The 5,570-nt window shown below is 36.5% G+C and overlaps 1 pseudogene; it reads left to right on the forward strand.

The window, feature by feature from the left end:
- Window positions 1-3,127: 3,127 nt before the first annotated feature.
- LOC137766918 (U6 spliceosomal RNA) lies at window positions 3,128-3,225 on the forward strand (annotated as a pseudogene).
- Window positions 3,226-5,570: the final 2,345 nt, after the last annotated feature.

Consider the following 5,570-nt stretch of genomic DNA (forward strand, 5'->3'; position numbering starts at 1 on the left):
TTTAGGTTGCTTCCATGACCTGGCTATTGTAAATAGTGCTGCAATGAACATTGGGGCGCATGTGTCTTTTTGAATTATGGTTTTCTCTGGGTATATGCCCAGTAGTGGGATTGCTGGGTCATATGGTAATTCTATTTTTAGTTTTTTAAGAAACCTCCATACTGTTCTCCATAATGGCTGTATCAATTTACATTCCCACCAACAGTGCAAGAGGGTTCCCTTTTCTCCACACCCTCTCCAGCATTTGTTGTCTGTTGATTTTCTGATGATGCCCATTCTAATTGGTGTGAGGTGAAAGCTCATTGTAGTTTTGATTTGCATTTCTCTAATAATTAGTGATGTTGAGCATCTTTTCATGTGCTTCTTGGCCATCTGTATGTCTTCTTTGGAGAAATGTCTATTTAAGTCTTCTGCCCATTTTTTGATTGGGCTGTTGTTTTTTTAATATTGAGCTGCATGAGCTGTTTATACATTTGGAGATAAATCCTTTGTCCGTTGATTCATTTGCAAATATTTTCTCCCATTCTGAGGGTTGTCTTTTCATGTTGATTGTAGTTTCCTTTGCTTTGCAAAAGCTTTTAAGTTTCATTAGGTCCCATTTGTTTATTTTTGTTTTTATTTCCATTACTCTAGGAGGTGGTTCAAAAAAACTCTTGCTGTGATTTATGTCAAAGAGTGTTCTTCCTGTGTTTTCCTCTAAGAGTTTTATAGTGTCCAGTCTTACATTTAGGTCTCTAATCCATTTTGAGTTTATTATAGTGAATGGTGTTAGGGAGTGTTCTAATTTCATTCTTTTACATGTAGCTGTCCAGTTTTCCCAGCACCACTTATTGAAGAGACTGTCTTTTCTCCATTGTATATCCTTGCCTCCTTTGTCATAGATTAGTTGACCATAGGTGCGTAGGTTTATCTCTGGGCTTTCTATCCTGTTCCATTGATCTACATTTCTGTTTTTGTGCCAGTATAAGATTATTCTAAAACACCTTATTGCATGGTCTTTGTTAATAACCTAGATAATCTTCTTTTGACATCCTAATTCTGTCTGACTTAGATTACCTTTCTCTTGAGTCCCAACCTGATCAGTTCCTTCTGTAACAGTAGCCAGAAAGTCTATTCTGCCAATAATTTTCTCTGTAGTTCCTTTACGCTTTTTTGCTAGGGAAAGTTAATTTTCAGTAACTGAATTTACCTCCGAGCTAACCAGCAAACCAGGGCAGTTTGGCTGCCATCAGTATATTGATCAACTCCTTCTGTTCTCTGTAAGTGAATTAGAGGATTGATGACAGAAAATGAGATAGTTGGCAAAGAAAACTAGTTTCTGGAAAATAGAAAGAAAAACAACGCACTCAAATTTAAAGATGTGGACTCTGAGATGATTACGGAACATTCGTGTGTCCAATATAAGGTCTGGATTAGCTCTGCCTGCGTGCTCCCCACTACTCTTTTCAGGGCTGGGGCTAACCTTCCTCCAGAACATTGTTCTGCTTTCACTTCCAGAGAGGTCTTCCCCAATATACCCACATCCAAGTCCTCCCCACCCTATGTCATCACCCTATTTTCTGACTATCCATATTTATTCATATCCATAATTATCTTACTGTCTATGATTATCATGTTTGTTGACTTGGGTGTCCGCTATCTCAACAGTCCCCAACCTTTTTGGCACCAGGGGCCGCTTTCATGGGAGACAATTTTTCCACAGACGGGAGAGCAGGAGGATGGTTCAGGTGGTAATGCGAGCGCTGGGGAGCGGCAGATGAAGCTTCACTCGCTCACCCGCTGCTCACCTCCTGCTGTGCTTCCCGGGTCCTAACAGGCTGCAGACCAGTACCAGTCCAAGGCCTGGGGGCTGGGGACTCCTGCACTATCTGCTTCCCTTCATGAGAGCTGAGGCTAGATCTAGTTTGTTGCCTGCTGTATCCTCAGTGCCTATAACAGTGCCTGTCATATAACAGGTACTCGATAAAAGTTTGCTAAGCAAACAAGTACAATACACCATGGCCCAGTGTTTTCCCCTGCAAGATGGTGTACACTCAACTAAGAATAAGGCCTCTGGTCCTTTAAGAGATGCTCTAAGAGCTGATAAGATTATAGGAATCACATCAAGTTTCAGTTGTGATAAAAATGTCATTCTGGTAAATTTTTTTTTTCTTTTTTATATCACCTATTGGAAAACCTGAAATGTAAGTTTATGGGTTAAATTACAACGGAAGTTACTTGTGACAAAATGTGAATTTAGGTGATCCTTCAATTTGTCTCTTATTTCTCTGGGAGAAGAGTTCAATAGGGCACAGGTTTTACTCTGTGAATAACAAGCAGCATTTAATTACAACAGACAGAATGGGAGCAATGTTATTTACACTGCAGTTACCTGAGTTGTCCAATGATAACTTTTACTTAATCGCTGTCAGCTCAGCAGTGCAGTCTTAGGAGAGCAATGAAGCTCTGGGTTCTGGTCATTTCTACTTTTTACTTACATATTTTGAAGATTTGCTTAAATTTTTGAGGCCCCATTTTATCGTGTAAAATTGTGCTCATTTCTTCGAAATAAATTTTTTAGACAATTTAAGATAATGAATATGAAGACATAATTTATATTTAAAAATATTTTCAAGCTTACTGCAAAACAAATCTAAAAAAAATCATTCTGTGGACTATTACATTAGGAAAGACACAAGATTCAATTCCGCCTTCAGAGATGACACTTAGCTTTATGGATTACAAAGTATGTAATTCTAAAATGAACTTCTTTAGATTGATTCTAATTGTCATGTCTGTTTTATTAGGAACTGTCAAAGGAGTGATGTAAAAATGATTCATGAATTTTCCCACAGTGAAGACCAAATTCGGCAGGTGTTTTCCTGGGCACCAGGTAGGAATAAGAATGACAAATTGGACAGTATTCCATGGGGGAGGTGGGAGTTAGTGGATCAGAAGAACTTTTTCTGTGAAAATCATGCTCTTTTATTGTTTGGACTTTCTAAAATATGTTTTTGGATTTTTTTAAAAAGAGTAAACAAAATTTTAGAAAAGAATATAGCATGCAAATTATTTACATAATTGACTTAAATTGATGTTTTTAAATTAAGTAACCCGTTACAAACATCTAAAAATATAAATGCCATGCTTGCTTTCGCAGCACATACACTAAAATTGGAACGCTACAGAGAAGAATGGCCCCTGCGCAAGGATGACACACAAATTTGTGAAGCATTCCATATTTTTTGGTGTTGGGAAAGTTGGGACAGCCGCACATAAATCAATGAAGTTAGAACAAACCCTCACACCATGCACAAAAATAAACTCAAAACGGCTTAAAGACAAATTTAAGACATGACACCATAAAACTCCTAGAAGAGAACATAGGCAAAACATTCTTGGACATAAATTGTACCAATGTTTTCTTAGGTCAGTCTCCCAAGGCAATAGAAATAAAGGCAAAAATAAACAAATGGGATCTAATCAAACTTATAAGCTTTTGCACAGCAAAGGAAACCATAAACAAAACGAAAAGACAACTTACAGACTGGCAGAAAATATTTGCAAATGATGCGATTGACAAGGGCTTAATTTCCAAAATATACAAACAGCTCATACAACTCAATAACAACAACAACAAAAAGTAACCCAATCAAACAATGGGCAGAAGACCTAAATAGACATTTCTCCAAAGAAGATATACAGATGGCCAATAGGCACATGAAAAGATACTCATCATCGTTAATTATTAGAGAAACGCAAATCAAAACTACAATGAGGTACCACCTCACACCAGTCAGAATGGCCATCATTAAAAAGTCTACAAAAAAAAAAAAAAATAAAATAAAATAAGAACATTAAAAAAAAAAAGAAAATGGTCAGAAAAACCTAGCGGCAAGATGGGAATAAAGATGCAGACCTACTAGAGAATGGACTTGAGGATACGGGGAGGGGGAAGGGTAAGCTGGGACAAAGTGAGAGAGTGGCATGGAGATATATACACTACCAAACGTAAAATAGATAGCTAGTGGGAAGCAGCTGCGTAGCACAGAGAGATCAGCTCTGTGCTTTGTGACCACCTAGAGGGGTGGGATAGGGAGGGTGGGAGGGAGGGAGATGAAAGAGGGAAGAGATATGGAGACATATGTATATGTATAACTGATTCACTTTGTTATAAAAGCAGAAACTGACACACCATTGTAAAACAATTATACTCTAATAAAGATGTTAAAAAAATTAAAAATTAAAATTAAAAAAAAAGTCTACAAATAACAAATGCTGGAGACGGTTTGGAGAAAAGGGAACCCTCTTACACTGTTGGTGGGAATGTAAATTGGTGCAGCCACTATGGAAAACATCATGGAGGTTCTTCAAAAAACTAAAAATAGAGTTACTATATGATCCTGCAATCCCACTCCTGAGCATATATCTGGACAAAACTATAATTTGAAATGATACATGCACCCCCTATGTTCATAGCAGCACTACTCACAATACCGAAGATGTGGAAACAACCTAAATGTTCATCATCAGATAAATGGATAAAGATGCGGTGTATATATATATATATATATACACACACACACACACACACACACACACACACACACAAAGGAATACTACCCAGCCATAAAAAAGAATGAAATAATGCCATTTGCAGCAACATGGATGGACCTAGAGATTATCATACTAAGAGAAGTCAGATAAAGACAAATACCATATGATATCACTTATATGTGGAATCTAAAATATGACACAAATGAACTTATCTATGAAGCAGAAACAGACTCACAAATACAGAGAACAGACTTGTGGTTGCCGGAATGGAGGGTGGGGAGGGATGAATTGGGAGTCTGGGATTAGCAGATGCAAACTAGCATATACAGAATGGATAAACGACAAGGTCCTACTGTATAGCACAGGGAACTATATTCAGTGTTGTGTAATAAACCATAATGGAAAAGAATATATCTATGTATAACTGAATCATTTTGCTGTATAGCAGAAATTAACACATCATAAATCAAACTATACTTCAATAAATAAATTTTAAAAATAAAATAAAAATTAAAATGTCAAGTATGAAAATAATTCAGTATAGACTCACATATTCAATTTTTTCTTCCAAGGACAATAAGTACTTAGCTGAAAACTGAAATGTTTGCTAGTTCCCTTTCATTTTTTAGAATTTTGTGTACAAAAGAGGTTAGAACTTGTCATAACAAATTATACACCTTGATGGTTTGATCTGCTTTCATTAATTAGGCCCTTATTTTAATTTTCTTGGTTTCTGTAAGTCCAGGAAAGCTACAAACAGAGAAGAAACTGAAGTAAATACGGAAAAGCCAGACAGAAAATACTTAACCTAAATAAATACTTGATATTCTAATGTCAAGATGTTAGTAAAACCTAGTCTTCCTGATAATGAACAATCTTTACTAAATTAAATGATTTTAGCTAATCAACTTTGGCATCAAGCCAGAAATGAGTACTGACTGGGAACTAACAAAGCAGACATGGATACAAGACAAACATACTTTTTAGAGGTGGGATGTGAAGAAAGAAAATATGGTGATGGTACTTGAAGAAAA

Source organism: Eschrichtius robustus, chromosome 6 (assembly GCF_028021215.1).
Source record: "Eschrichtius robustus isolate mEscRob2 chromosome 6, mEscRob2.pri, whole genome shotgun sequence".
Classification (NCBI taxonomy): domain Eukaryota; kingdom Metazoa; phylum Chordata; class Mammalia; order Artiodactyla; family Eschrichtiidae; genus Eschrichtius; species Eschrichtius robustus.